At 37.3% G+C, this 15,477-nt stretch overlaps 1 protein-coding gene across 3 annotated transcripts in view; it reads right to left on the bottom strand.

Annotated features, from left to right (window-relative positions):
• ATG10 (autophagy related 10) overlaps positions 1–15,477 on the bottom strand; it is a 427,978-nt gene that overhangs the window by 277,107 nt on the left and 135,394 nt on the right. The gene's annotated exons all lie outside the window — the stretch shown is intronic.

Raw genomic sequence — 15,477 nt, 5'->3', positions numbered from 1 at the left:
TAGACAATGTTTTTCCTATACATGTATACCTATGACAAAGTTGAACTTACAAATTAGGCACAGTAAGAGATGAACAACATGGGGTGCCTGGATGGCTCAGTGGTTAAGTGTCTGGCTTCCACCCAGGTCATGATCTCATGGTTTGTGAGTTTGAGCCCTCTGCTGTCATCACAGAGCCTGCTTTGGATCCTCTATCCCTGCTCTGTCTGATGCTTCCCTGCTCACATGCTCTCTCTCTCTCTCTCAAAAATAGTAAATAAACAAACAAACAAAAATAACTAGCAATAGAACAATTATAACAAGATACTATAAGGTAAGTGATGTCAATGTGGTCTCTCTCTCACACACAAAATATCTTGTCGTAATGTACTGTAATCACCTCCTTGTGATGAGTGAGATGATAAAATGCCTGCCTTATAAGATGACACGAGGTGAATGACAAAGGCACTGTAACATAGAGGTAGGCTGCTATTGACCTTCCAAGTAGTCAGAAGGAGGAGCATCTGCTTCCACACAGGTGTTCGCCATAAGTAACTACCCTGTGGAAGGTGAAACTGCAGGCAGGTGGGGAAGACTGCAATGTGGTGAAGAGGATTGACCTGGAAGTGAGGAATCAGGCTTCCAGTCTTGGCACGTCGTGCCTTAGGTAGGGATCCTCACATCAGTGAGAACTTTTCTTGTCTGTGGGTTGTTATGGATAAAATAATAATATTCTGGGGCTCCTGGGTGGCTCAGTAGGTTAAGCATGGGGCTCTTGATTTTGGCTCCAGTCATGATCTCACCGTTGAGTGAGTTTGAGCCCCACGTTGGGCTCTGTGCTGACAATGCGGAGCCTGCCTGGGATTCTCTGTCTCTGTCTCTCTCTCTGTATCTCTGTCTCTCTCTCTCTCTCTCTCTCTCTCTCTCTCTGTCTCTCTGTCTCGCAAAATAAATAAGTAAACATTAAAAAAAACTACTTAAATTTTTTTTGTTATAAAAATAATAATAGGGGCAGGGCAGAGAGAGGAGAGAATCTCTCAAAATAAATAAACATTTTAAAAACCCAACAATCTTCAATTGAATGTTTCTATGTGCCAGGCACTGCTATAAGCAGTGTCCATATTAACGCATTTATTCCCCACAACACCTTTGTCGTAGGTTTCTGATATTACCCCCATTTTGCAAGTAAAAAACCTGATGCACAGAGAGCACTGAAATAAAGCCTAAAGTGACACAGCCAGAAAATGGCAGTGCCATAATCGGAAAAATAAGATGGCTTGGCCAGGTGGAGGAGGATCTTCTATCTAATATATACAAACTAGAAGTTTCCTAGTGACCTTCCAGGATGTGTTCTGAAGAGAGGTGAGAGAGAGAGAGAGAGAGAAAAAAAGCACAATGATAATGAAATAAAGGATATGTGGTGATAAAAAGGAGAAAAAGGATTTCGAGCATTAAAAGCAACAGGGTCAAGTAACAATTGTTTCAAGAAAGATGAGACCTGTGTACAGTGTTGCTTGAGGGAAAGGAACTAATGAAGAGGAAGAGATTGAAAATGCTGGAGACTGAAGAAGAATGACAGAGCAGCAGTCTAGAGAAGACAAGTTAGCCTTGAAAAGGGAGAGAACATCCAAGATGGCATAGAGAGACCAGCATTTAGAGGCAGGGAATGGGAAAGATGGGAAATTTCAAATCTGATGTCCTTGCCTTAAGGAAATAAGGATTAAAAGAACAATCAGCTAAAAGTAGACATAGGCTCTGCGGGATTTTTTTTCATATTTTATTATTATAGAAGTAAAATGTACTCACTGTAGAAAATTTATGAAAATTGCAGAAAAAATAGAAAGAAACATCACCTAAGTCCTGGGAAACAAAGATATCACTAGAGTATATTTCCAGACAACTGGGTGCTTTTTTCTTCTCCACATATTAACATTAGCAATTCTAGTTATTATTTAGCTTTCATAAAGCTCACATTTAAAGGTCATTTAATATTCTACCAAGTGGATGTACTATAAAATCCTTAATCATTTCCCCCATGTTAGCTGCTTCCAATATTTTATTATTTTATAAATAAAGCTGCACTGAACATCTTTGCACATAAAATGTATTCTATGTTTAAAATCATTTACAAAAGATAGAACCCTAAAAGTATAGCTACTAAATCAATGACATTCATATAAATGCAAACATCTTTAAGGCATCTGACACTTCTTATACCATTTTACATTTTGCCAACATTGGGTAAGAATACTCAATTTTCCTAATCCCTTGCCAGAATTAACCATTTACAAAACAAAAACAAAAACAAAACACTCTGTTAATTTGATAGATGAAAAAGTAGTACTTATTATATGACATTTCTTTACTAATAGTGAAGCTGATTAATTTTTCATATCTGTGGTTTTTTTTCCTACTTTGTGAAGTGTTTATTTTTGTCCTTTTTACATTTATCTTTTAGGTTCATAGTGTTTTAAAATTTTAGGAGTTATTTGTATAATAAAGATATTAATAGGTTTCCATTTTAAACATCTTAACTACTAGATTTTAACTTTAATCATTCGTTTTATAAAATTTATTAATTAAAATACCTTTTCTTATTATTATAAAAAGTTGTATTCTGAGCCTGGTTCATCAATCTCCCTTTAATCAAATGAATTCCCCCATTTATTTCTATTCAGTTCCCGTTTGGCTCAAGTTGGTCAGAGTTGGTGTCTGTGGGTTACAACAAAGAACTCTAATAAACCCAGCAATAATCAATTAAGGACTGCAATAAAAAGAAGCTGATATATGTTAGCAACCAGAACCATAAAATATCCAGGAATAAATTTACGAGCAAGCATGTTAGACCTCCAGGAAGAAAACCATAAATCTTTGCTGAGGACATAGGAAAAAATCTGAATGGAAGAGGAGCAAATTCTTTTCCTGGTGAGAACTGATTGTTATGAAGACATCAATATTCCCCCAAAAGGTTGTGTAAATTCAATGCCATTCCAATGGGATTATTTGGAATATGACAAGTTAGTGTAGATCTTAAAAAACTAGTATGTGAGAGTATCCAGAAACTTTTTGAAAATTACAACCTAATATAAGGCAATGGTTAATACAGCACCTTGTTTGTGCTTAGGGCAGAATAGGCAGGTAGAGTAGAAGACTCTGGAGATAAACCTGGCTAAACATTTCTTTTTTTAATATGATAAAAGTGGAATTTCAGATCAGTGGGGAAAGGGATGGGTTATTCAATAAACTGTATTTTGGAATTGTTGCCTCATGACTTCCAAGACACCACACTCTCGAAGCTTTCCCTGTAAATAATTGGCTGGTCCTTTCTGTCTCATTTCCTGGCTTCTCCTTCTCTTTGTACACCAGAACTTGAACACGGACCTCATTATTTTCTTTTTTAGATCTACCTTAACTGAAAATCTGACTCTAAATACCAACTCTGTACCTATGAGTCATAAATTAGTCTCTCTAGCCCTTACTTAACTCCTAAACTGCCTATTTGACATTCCACTTAAGATATCTAAAATTTAATATTTCTAAACTACCCCCTTCCACTACTACCTTCCCCACCACCATTACCAAACATATAAACACAGATTATAGTATAGATTATAGTTCCCCTAATATTTCCTATCTTAATAAAGAAACCACTATCTACCAAGGTCATCAGTGCAAAAGCTTGAACCATCTCTGATTTCTGCTTTTCTTTCAACCTCCAACATTCATTCTACCAACACATCCAATGGTTTCTGCTTGAGAGAGAATAAAAATATTGCTTAAGCACATGAGCCCTGGAACCAAGCTATCTAGGTTCAGATCCTGGCTCTATCATTGACCAATTCTATAACCTTGGGCAACCTACATACACTTGATCAAGTTATCATCTGTGAAACAAGGATAACACCATTACCTAAGCCATTGGGTAATGGTTGGGATAATAAATTCTTAGGAGATTAGCACAGTAGCTGATGCATTGTATGTGTTCAATAAATGTCCATTATTATTATTGTCTCCAAAATATACCTTAAATCTGTACAATTTTCTCCATATTCATGTGTACCTCCTGAGTTCAAGCCACTATTATCCCTTATCTACTGCCCTACTATAATCTGTTCTCCACATCATAGTCATATAGTCACAGCTTACATGTTTTCAAATATACATTGGACCAGATGTTCTATTACTTAATAACTTTCACTGCTTTCTTTAATGTGGCCTGAAAGTCCCTGCATGAACTAGCCCTAATATAACTCTCTGCCTCATTTGGTGAAATTCTATATCTCACTCACTTCACTCCATCCATAGGGGAGTTTCATTCTGTTGCCTGAATACACTAAGCTTACTCCAGCCTCAGAACCCTTGTCTGTGCTTGCTTGCTCCTCTACCTAGAACACTTTTCTTGGATCTTCCAATGGCTGGATCTTCAACACAAATGTACTATCTTAGAGGAGCCTTCCCTTACCATAGCATCTAACAAAGCTCTATTATTCTCCATTACATCACCCTGCTTTATTTCCTTCATTGCACTTCTAGCTATCTGAAATTACCTTATTTATTTTATTATTTAATTTTTTGTTAACTTTTTCTTTCACATAAGTTAGAACAGGGACCTTGTCTGTTTTTTAAAAGTTACATTTATAATGCTTGGAATGGTGTTTAGCATTTTGCAGATGTTTAATAATTTGGTTGAATGAATTTTAATAAGTTGTTGAATTACTAAATGACTTTTAAAAAATGGACCATTGGGTCTTCACCTTATAGCTTGTATAAAGATAAATTCCCAATTGATTAACTCTCTACACATAAAAAAATAAAATAAAATAATTATTATATTAAAGAAAACTATAGGCAAAGAGTTTTATGTTCTTGGAGTAGGAATGATCTTTCCCAACAAGAAAAAAAATACCATGAATCCATAAGGAAGTACTGACCAGTTCAGTTGCATAAAAGCTAGAAAACTTTGCACTGCTAAAGACATAATTGGCAAAGTTAAATAGACAAAAAAGGCTGAGAGAAAGCAAAAGATAAGAGGCCTTAAGATGTAGATGCAAAAATCCTCAAAATACTAACAAACCAAATCTAGCAATATATAAAAAAGATTATATACCATGACCAAATGGAATATACCCTAAAAATACAAGATTGGTTTAACATATGAAAATCATTCAGTATAACATGCAATATTAAGAGGATAAAAAACAATAAACATACATTCAACTAATTAGACATTTGACAAAATTCTATACATATTCATGATTTTAGAAAATACAAAATCTATTAACCATCTTGGAATAGAAGAAAATTTCTGCAACCTGACAAAGGGCCTCTACAAAAAAATCTACAGCAAAATCATTCTTTATGATAAAAGACTGAACACTTTTCCCTATAATGAGGAATAAGACAAAGATGACTGCATTCACTTCTTCTGTTCAGCATAGTATGGGAGGTTCTAGCCAGTGAAATCAGGCAAAAAAATTAATCTATCAATCAAAGTCATCCAGATTGCAAAGAAGTAAAATTAGCTCTGTTATAGCTGCAACATCTGATCTACAGAAAATCCTAAGGAATCCACTAAAAGACCAATAAACAAAAAATGTTCAGCAAAGTTTCAGGATATAAGATCAATATAAAAATCAATTTTATGTCTATACACTGACAATGAACTGCCCCAAATAAAATTGGCCTAGGCAACCACAAATCTACTTACTGTCTCTATGGATTTACCTATTCTGGACATTTCATATAAATGGAATTATACTGTATATGGTGATTTGTGACTGATTTCTTTGACTTGGGATAATGTTTTCAAGTTTTTCCAGTTTTGTAGCATGAATCAGTTCTTCAATTCTTTTTATTCCTGAATAATATTATATTGTATGGATACAGCACATTTTGTTTAATAGTTCATGAGCTGATAGACTTTGGGTTTTTTCCACTTTTTCGCTACTATGAATGATGCTGTTATGAAAATCCCTATACAAGTTTTTGGGTAGACACACATTTTCAACTCTTTTGTGTTTATACCTGGAAGTGGACTTTCTGAGTGATATGGTAACTTTATGCTTAACTTTGTAAAGAACTGCCAAATTGTTTTCCAAAGTGGCTACACCATTTTACATTTCTAGCAGCAGTGTGTGAGGTTTCCAGTGAGGTAACCAAAACTTGCTATTATCTTTTTTATTAAACCCATCTTAGTGGGTGCGACATGGATCTCACTGTGGTTTTAATTGTATTTCCTAATGACTCATGATGTTGATCCCCTTTCACCTGCTTACTGGCCATTTGAATATCTTCTTTGAAGAAACGCTTATTTAGAAACTTTGTTCACATTTAGGTTGTCTTTTTTGTCGTTGTCAGTTCTCTATTTTATCACCTATATAATCTGCTAACATTTTCTCCCCTTCTGTGGGTTGTCTTTTCACTTCCTTTTTTTTTTTTTTTTTTTTGGTCTTCTGATAAAGAACTTTATTTATCTGATGTGATAGTTATTTTTTTTACCATTTTTTAAAAATTCAAGTATAATTAACATACAGTGTTATATTAGTTTCAGGTGTCACTTTTCACTTTCTTGATATCCTTTGATGCGCCAATTTTTTTAAATTTTGATTAAATCTAACTGATCAGTTTTTCTTTGGTAGCTTGTGCTTTTGGTGTCATATCTAAGAAACCATTACCTAATCTAAGGTCACAAAGATTTGTTCCTATGTTTTCTTCTAAGACATTTTGCTCTCACTCTTCTATTTAGATCTATAACCCATTTTAAGTTAATTTTTGCACATGATGTGAATTAGGAGTCATATTTTATTTATTTATTTTGCATGTGGATACCTAGTTGCCTAAACACCTTTTGCTGAAAAGACTTCTTTTCCCAATGAAGTGCCTTGGCACTCTTGTTAAAAATCTCCACTTTAAAAAATATGGTATTTTGTTTTAATAAAAAGTAGTAGGATAACAAATGGGTGTTCTTTGGCCTCTTGGTGACTTGTGACATTCAGTTGAACACTTGTCACAGGTGTCATCAATATCTGTAGATGGTTTTCATCTAGAGAGACTGCCAATCCTACAACTCATCTAACTAAAAAGGGGATTTTAAATGGAACTCTATCTCAGTTTCAACCAGGGCTCCAAGACAATAGGTGCCTGTGCAAATCAGCAAAAAAGCAATCCCAGTGGGTAGGTGAATTATAATAAAGTGCTCCTTCTGGTATCCTGTGTTGCTAGAGGAGCAAGAGCTGAAATTCGGCATTCACTCATCCTCTTAACTTAATACCTTTGTGTAGGCTACAAACTGCATAATCACTTGCAGTTGTCTTGGATTTTATCTACAGCAACTTTCCAAAGTGAGTTTCAAGACCATCTAAGCAGGACTTACAGAAGAGTTGGTCAAAACTGCTAACTCCACCCTAAAAAAGAGGTTAGAGAGGCCAACAGACAAGGTATCTTTGGAGACAGTTGTGCTGAGACTCTAACTCCCTTAAAGGTTAGGTGGGGTGGGAGATACCTCCTCACTTCAAATGTGAGAGGGCCCCTTCTGGGACCACCCAGAAAGTTTCCCATGTATTCTCAATAGTATGGGAACTGCATGTCTGACACAGACTGGAAAAATATGTACTGGCCCAAGATTCTGTTAGCTACAGAGTAGAGGGGAATCACTATAGTAGTATAAGTGACATCAGATCAGCATTTTGTAGACCAGATTAAGCCATGAATGAACGAGTCAGGCCAGAGCTGTCTAAGGATCTTCCCAGAAGGACCACCTGGAAAGGTGAGGACAAGCATAAAGGGGTAAAGGTTTTTTCTAGATACTCCAGAGCTAATGGATGCATAATAAAAGACCAACTGGAGAAGACATGTTTCTATTGTTAAAAAGTCCCTTCCAAGTAAGAGATCCCCAATGATTTGGGAGAAATCAATCAATCAATCAATAGATGTGCCCATGAGAGAAAAAGTTGGGCTTAAACATTCACCAGTTCTGAAGAGGGCCAACACTAGCTCAGGAGGGTACTAGTCAAATAAACCTTTGCCTGTTTCCTTACCTCTTTTTTTCTCCCTCACTCACATCCCAACCCTGGAGGGGTCAGAAGTCACAGTGTGTGGCAGAAAAGAAAAGGCAGAATAAAGAGAGAAGTCAACTTCTCCCCATTTCCCACTGGTGGCTCAAACTAGGAAAAGATACTTAACTTTAAGTCAATGTTTTAACTATTACATGGGATTAGAATTAATTATTAACGTAAGGCTTGCTTTAGGTTAAAAGTGTCCAAAAGACATTTTGTTAGCTAAATGTGTATGTATGTATGTATTTATGTGTGTGTGTGTGTGTGTGTGTATATATATATATATATATATATATATATATATATATATATATATATATATAAAACCCATCCCTTATGGTCCCTCTCCAAAGGCAAGGGGAAAACTACCTTCACAGAGTGGATTTGAATAGGCAGTGTGGGAGGAGGGAGGAGAAGTAAAATTGTATTTGTGTGCACTCTAACAGTGCCACTCATTCAATGTATTCATTCCTGAACTTTCAGAATCAATAAACTACAATATGAAAAGTAGCCATGTCTCTTTAAATCAGATAATGTCATTTTAAGAATCTCTGTAAAAACAAACAAACAAACAAAACCTTGTTTCCATTCAAACAATACTTTAAGTAGTTCCCTAAAGAAATAACTGTACTGTAATGTGGGCATTGATAGCTGTAACACGATTTAAACACGGCTTTACTTTTTTGTCTTAATACGATTCCACCCACTGCATCCTTCTGTGCGTTGTTTTGATGATCCTGTCACTTAAGGCTCTTTGAGCTAAGTCTTAAGGAGTCAACAATGAATGAAATGAATTCAGCATTGGGATACATTTTTAAGAATTCTCAACATAGTTTGAAACCTTCCTATATAATTCCATCATACTTGATTATAACATGAATGGAAATAAAAAAGCTAATCATGACATAGAAGCAACTTCATGTCAAATAATATCCATGAATGAGCCAATTTAGTAAACTCTGAATTTACTTAGCCTATTTGAACATCCATAAAGAGGACTTAGCAACAACAGTATTTCCATATGCCAGGTGAAACCCTCAGAGGGAATAGGCCTCAGTTTAATAATGAAAGAGAAGGGAAAGGGCTGATAATTATTCTGTCTAAACAGTGTTTTGCGGCCTAACATTGATTGTGTCTTGAAATCTCCTTTGGGAATGGAACAGGCAGCTTTTCCTTTGCTTTCACAAACCTCATGCAAATTATTTAAACATTTTTGCAATTATTTTCCTGAAACTGAGTTTTGGCCCAAAGCCTAGAAACACTGAAAAGTGACATCACACTGTACCCAGAGATGTAGGTTCCAAACAATTCTCTGGGGATCCTCACAACTAACTGTTTGGAGGCCTATTTCCATATCACCATGTAAACATGGGAGTCTATTGGTACTTCTGCCTTTAGAGAGTCTCCAGATAAGGATACCACAAGTAAGCAAATGTTTAGGCAATTTAATTCTAGTTATCTTGTGATAACTTGACTGTATGTGCAGTTTCTTTTAATGTCCTTTCTAACTCTGTGTGAAAAAAATATTTCTGTTGGCACTTCCTTAAATCCTTGATGTGTCTATGACTCCCCTTTTAAATGTTAACCACAGAAAGAAGCCTGCTCCCCCCTTTTCTCTATCCCAGACCTTATATCTGGTTATTCATAAGGATAATTTTATAATTAATGCAGATGACTGGCCTAAAAATGATGACCCTCTTTTGTACTATTACTTCATGCTGAGGACAAAGAGGATACAGGAAAATTACTCCTTGGCCCAGGAAGTTTATTAAAATGCTAAATGAAGGTCTGGCGGCAGCTCAAAGAACTTTAAATAACCTTGTGGTGGAAAACCTCCAAAACCTCTTTTTACCGTCAGCTTAAACTAGGCTGGCTGTGACAAAGAGTAAGAAAATAAGTAGTTTCAAGAGTGCAAAAACACATCTATTTTTAAAAGGTAGGTTCATCCAATGGTTGTGGGCAAATGTGACACAGTCTTCTGAGGAATGATGACGATAATTTATCGTACTGTGGTTTTACAGGGTTCACAACCAGTCCTGGGAAGATTCCACGTGTCAGTCGTGAATGAAGTCATGCAGAAGGAAGTCTAATTACGTCGTGGTCAATGCAGCATTCTCTCTTGGTAGTCAGTGCAAAACATGCCACAAACACACTCTCAGCAATGTTCTTGTGGATAAAATTCCATGAAGTGAAAACAAAGCTACATGAAGTAGAATGACAAATGCTACTCCAATGAACTCCACTCTAGTACCTGGGGGCTCTAACTCCACATGTACTTTGTTCTGTGTTGCTGTGCTGGATCCTTCAAACATTCAACAAGTTGCACACCATCTAAAGGATAAGAATCTGCAGGCAAAGTCATTGAGACATGGTATCTGTAAATTATTACTTGGGCATGTAAAAACTGTATTAGAATTTTCAAAAAACCCATGGGGATCAAGACACCTTATATAGGTGTCAGTTGAGTGTCCGACTCTTGATTTCAGATTAGGTCATGATCTCATGGGTTGTGGGCTCCAGCCCTGTGTAAGGTTCTGCGCTGACAGCGTGGAGCCTGCTTGGGATTCTCTCTCCCTCTCCCTTTGTCTCTCCCCCACTCATGCTCCCTCTCTCTAAAAAAAATAAAAATAAAAAAAATAAAAAAGACACTGTATACAAATATACAAATTGAAAAGGAAGAGAATCTGACTTTTTAATGTGGTCACAGGGAGAACAAAAGAGGTAAGCTTCCACAGCCTCTGAAGAGCCAACAACGACAGAGAGAAGGCAAGTTTTTCTCAGAGCCTCCATATGGAATACCTGTGTGCTTTCTTTCCAGTCTGACTTCCTGACACACAGATGCACAACCTCAACTAACAGGGCTTGTCTTCCATGGCCTTGTTCTGAGCCCCTGAAGCTGTTCTTACTGGGAATCCCCGGGCCCTGTCTGTGACTTAAGGTAACTGAGCCCAGAATTCGATATCATGCTGCTGGCCAGCTAGCACAGGATGTCTGCTTTAGTTCTGATACCCAGGCTTGTAAGACCTGGTCCTACCCTATTCACCGGTCTTGTAACTGGGCCCTGCTATGTTTCTTGTCCTCCTTTTGGTCACTTATCTATTATGAGTTTTTCTAGAACTAAAACCCATCTTGCTTGCAGCCCCAGGCTGCTCCTGAATCTCAGGCCAAAGGCTAGAATTCTCAATCCAAGACTATCAACAGCTTCCAGATGGATTCTTCCTTCCCAACATGCTCCAAAGCTGGCAGTCTCCTGACTGAACTACTACCAGGTTAGATATAGAGTTCTCTTCCTTTTGGACTGAACTCCCATTCAGCTCCTGCTGCTGGGCCTGTGCCCCCACTGCCTGCCCCAGCCTAGCAAGGCAGAGGCAGCTTCTGAACCTGTCCCTTCCAGTCAGTCCTGCCTCATTCAGGTTAACTAGGTCATTTCAGGCAGTGCCCCAAGATATGAAGTCAGCTCAAGAGGCTGACTTCTCCCTGCAGAGTGCTAACTAAAGGTAGAAAAATAATTCAGGTAGCTCTGTACTAAGATCGATGCTTCTACCTTTGTAACTGCCATGCTTTTCAAGCCTTATTTAGGATAGCTAATATCACATATGCTATTTACTGATCAAATCAAGACTGTTATTATAGAGTCACTGGAAAGTCTTAATTTTGGAAAATACTTCATGTTTTAGGAAAATAGTCATGATTTAATGTTTGAGAGAAAAGCAGGATACAGAGCTATATAAAGCTGTATGAGCTCATTGTGGCAGACATCATGTGTGATTTTGGCTGCTCAGCATCTAAACTCCCATCCCAAGTTTGGGGAATTTCCCACCATGTGATTCTTCTTGTGAAGAAGAAGATGCCTTCAGTGAAGGCCTCTTACCTTTACAGAAGCAAAGGATTAAGAACCTACATGTCATTATTCCCTGATAGCTGGAGTAGGCATATAACCTGAACTTGATCAAGCACCCAGACTGACCCAGACTTGGAATTGGGGGCCAGTGACCCCAGGAGCAAGGATGGCAAAAACTCCATTCCATCAGTGAGACAAAACACTTTCTGGGGCAGGAGGGCCAGCAGGACCCCCATCAGTGTCTCGACCGGCAGTAGCAGAAATATTGGCTTCAGGGAAAGATCTTTATCATGGCAGCATGAGAGCCTCCCCAGAATAATTCTATTGTATTTTCTGGTTATCAACCTCCCTTGGTCACTTCTCCTCCTACTCTTTTCCAGGACTGGTCCTCCAGGCTTTCTTGTGAATTTCTGAGCTACCAAATATCTTTTCAATAAATTCCTTTCTACTTAAAGGAGTGACTACTCTTTCTGTTGCTTGCAGGCCAAGAATCCTGATTAGTATACCAATGTTATTTAAAATACAACAACAACAAAAAGATGTACACCAAATGTTAACAACGGTTATCTTTAGGTGTACGCAATCACAGATAATTTTAATTTTCTTCTTTCATGTACATTTTCTAAAAATTTTAGTAAAATGGTATTACCTTAGTAGTCAGAAAATAAGTAAATTTTAAAATTTGAGATTGCTTTCGATCTCTTATGTCTTTAATTGGTAGAAAGCACTTAACTTGATTACTCAGATGGAATCCATTTTGCTTCTGTCAGGGCACCCAGGGCATCTGGGTGGCTCAGTTGGTTGGGCATTTGACTTTGGCTCAGGTCATGATCTCATGGTTTGTGAGTTCGAGCCCTGTGTCAGGCTCTGTTCTGGCAGCTCGTAGCCTGGAGCCTGCTTCTGATTCTGTGTCTCCCTCTCTCCGTCTCTCTCTCTCTCTACCCCTCCCCCACTCACGCTCTGTCTCTGTCTCTCAAAAATGAATAAACTAGGGGCGCCTGGGTGGCTCAGTTGGTTAAGCGTCCGACTTCCGCTCAGGTCGTGATCTCGCGGTCCGTGAGTTTGAGCCCCGTGTCATGCTCTGTGCTGACCGCTCAGAGCCTGGAACCTGTTTCAGATTCTGTGTCTCCTTCTTTCTGACCCACCCCCGTTCATGCTCTGTCTCTCTCTGTCTCAAAAATAAATAAACATTAAAAAAAATGAATAAACTATAAAAAAAAATTTTAAATAAAAAAAGAATAAGGTACCTGATGACTTCCACATTGACTGAGGCAAATCATAGGTACTGGGGTAAGAGAAATGCCAATATATTTTATTAAGAAAAATTCCTGAGACCAGTTCTTATTTCTCAATTTTGATCTACACATTGTTTGGCTTATTTGTTTTAGAATTCAACAATCCTCTGGAGGGTGGCCTAAGAAAAATGGACTGTGTTTAGGGAACTTTAATATAATCGGAAGCCAAAAGGAATTTCTTTTTAGCAATGATGTTCACAAAAGTGCGTATAAGCCCAGAAATGCCACTTTTATGATTCTTTGTTGATTTCCGTTAAACAGACACCCCAACAGTTTTATGAATACTAAGAATAACAGTCTAGAATACTAGGGTATTGGACCTATCAGTAATTTATGCAGTGTTTACCAGCAATTGTGTGAGTAGCACAGAGGAAAATATATAATAGTGTCATTCCTTAGAACAAAATCCCAGCTACCAAGAGAAAACACAGACCACCATTGTTAGGAAGCAATGATAGTCTCATTCCTCCACGTAAGGGCACACAGAAGTTTTCAGTACCCCTCACACTACAGACTGCCTGCTTTGGACCATGAGTAAAAGATCAGAATTACATGGGATAAGGGTCTCTTGCCCTTCCATCAACATTACTGAGAAACGAGTCAAGAGAACTCTGTGAATCTGAACAAGTTAGGGTCAGATGTACTGATCATGTCAACTGAAGCAGCAACACACAGTAGAGTGAAAGGGATAAAATTTAGTCCAACAGACTTGGCATTAGATCTCAGGCCAAACATCCATTAGTTGATTGCATGAGTTATTTGACCTCTCTGAGCCTCAGTTTCACCACAGAATGCAGATAGGAGAAATATCTCGTGGTGTTAAAGGAAATAATGTACATTAAACTCCCAGCACAGTTTCTGGCTTATAACTGGTAGCAGCAAATATAAGTTCTCTTCTATCTAAGAACTTGCCCTCCTTATTTTTCTGGGAAAATCTTTACCTTTTTACAAATTTACAAAGACTGAGTTCAGATGTAATTTTTGCATTAAGAAAGTTATTTTTTTTAAATCTCCCAAATGTGGTAAAGGCTATGGTTACTTTTTAATTATTCCTTGGAAGGAGATACCTTGCCAAACCATTAAAAGTTATTGGTAAAGGGAAACATTCTCAATTAGCTGAGTAAATTACCTATGCCAATATCACATGTGACAAATGGATCATCATTTAACATGTAGGAATCAGAATGAAAATTCAGGAAAAAGGTATTAGAGCACACAAGGTTAAATAGTGTAACAAAAGAAGAACTGAATTTGCTTGGCAAGCGTGCCAAGCTTCAATAGATAATCAACATGTTCTTCTGCTTATTGAAGAAGATAAATACTCCATATTGAGCAAAATGCCTTCATAAATTGTTTAGGTGTGGCTAATTAGCTTGGACATTAAGATACAGTTTCCCATACTCTTCCAAACAGGATTTTCTTGCCAACATGTGAATGGGACTCCATTCTCTGAGAAGGTGACTCAAGAATAGAAGTGCATAAAACAACGGAAAACCAAACTAGAAAAGAAGCTCTGTACAAAAAAAAAAAAAAAAATCAATAATTTTGCTACTGAGAAATTGCTACCATCCTTACCAAGAAGGAGTGGAAAGGTCAGACTAAGCTAACTTGCATGATAAATGAGTTTATAAAGTAGCCTATATCAAGAGACTAATTTAATTGGCTGCTTGAAGTGTGATAATATAGAGTACTTCCTATAGATATTTTCATTTATTAAAATCTTAAAATTAAACTAAGTATAAGGCACCAACTGCTGCTGGGGCATAAGTATTCAATAATATTATTATTATTATTATTATTATTATTATTATTATTATTAGCAATACCTACCCAAAATATTTTTTAAATGAGATATTTTTTTCTTCTTGACATTAGACAATTGCAAGTCATACAGAGACAAAGAAAATATATTTTTGCTCTATCCCCCTGGGATATCACTAAATGCCCACTGTTGTTACTCCCAAAATGCAAATTAGAGACTTAAATTAAGGAGTTTTGACTGTATATACTTACAAATACCTACATATGCATTCTCAGGTTTAAAACTCAATTTCCCTCGGGGCACCTGGGTGGCTCAGTCGATTAAGCATCCGACTTTGGCTCAGGTCATGATCTCGTAGTCCGTGAGTTCGAGCCCCACGTGGGTCTCTGTGCTGACAGCTCAGAGCCTGGAGCGGGCTTTGGATTCTGTGTTTCCCTCTCACTTTGTCCCCTCCCCCACTCGTCCTCTGTCTCACTCTCTCAAAAATAAATAAATGTTAAAAAAAATTATTTTTAAAACTTGGTTTCCCTCATCTCTACTAGTTGT

This window comes from Acinonyx jubatus, chromosome A1 (assembly GCF_027475565.1).
Source record: "Acinonyx jubatus isolate Ajub_Pintada_27869175 chromosome A1, VMU_Ajub_asm_v1.0, whole genome shotgun sequence".
In the NCBI taxonomy this organism is placed as follows: Eukaryota; Metazoa; Chordata; class Mammalia; order Carnivora; family Felidae; genus Acinonyx; species Acinonyx jubatus.
The sequence above is the reverse complement of the archived record's forward strand: the minus strand, read 5'-3'. Positions and strand labels throughout refer to the sequence as shown.